Source organism: Prunus avium, chromosome 6 (assembly GCF_965620075.1).
Source record: "Prunus avium chromosome 6, drPruAviu1.hap1.1, whole genome shotgun sequence".
NCBI classification, from domain to species: domain Eukaryota; kingdom Viridiplantae; phylum Streptophyta; class Magnoliopsida; order Rosales; family Rosaceae; genus Prunus; species Prunus avium.
In genome coordinates, this window is record NC_142289.1 from 17,885,988 (window position 1) to 17,886,733 (window position 746).

General features: G+C 39.3%; 1 non-coding gene across 1 annotated transcript; it reads left to right on the forward strand.

The window, feature by feature from the left end:
- Positions 1-215: 215 nt before the first annotated feature.
- On the forward strand, positions 216-322 carry LOC148293796 (small nucleolar RNA R71). The gene has a single exon (XR_015836842.1). It is a non-coding gene; the product is annotated as a small nucleolar RNA R71 (small nucleolar RNA).
- Positions 323-746: the final 424 nt, after the last annotated feature.

Consider the following 746-nt stretch of genomic DNA (forward strand, 5'->3'; position numbering starts at 1 on the left):
TTGAAATCTGCACACTAGAAGCATCATTAGAACCACTAATAACACGTTTACCTCTTGTATCCGTATGTTGGGTCTCCATTGCTATCTCCTCAAAGAGTTCGTACGTTTCTTCTGGAGTTTTGGTTTTAAAAGAACCACCTGCAAAATTGGTGACTATATTATGACTAGAAGGGGTTAGTCCTTTATAAAACATACGCATTTGAAGCTTCAATGGAATCCCATGATGAGGACATTGGTTGAGCAACCCATTGAATTTCTCCCATGCTTCACAAAACGATTCATCATCTTGCTGTGCAAATAACAAGATCTTGTCCCTAAGCATGTCGGTCTTTTGCGTGGAGAAGTATTTTTCCAGGAACTTCTTTTGAATGGCAGACCATGTAGTGAGTGAACCAGGCTTCAAAGAATTCAACCAATACTTCGCCTTATCCTTTAAAGTGTATGGAAACACTCTCATTCGAAGTTGATCTTCTGTCACACCTGTCAAGGGAAAAGAACTCACAACATTAAAAATATCCTTTATATGAGTCAATGGATCTTCATTAGGTAAACCATAAAAGGAAGGCAGCATATTAAGATGAGAAGATTTAAGCTCATAATTTCGAGCTACAGTGGGCAGCAAAATGCTTGAAGGAGATGCTGGAATTGTTGGGATATCAAGTTCTCCCATGAACTCAATGGCAGCCATCATTTCTTCTTCTTCTTGGTCTGAACTTGCTTCCGAATTTGAAAGTGAAGAACCGGGA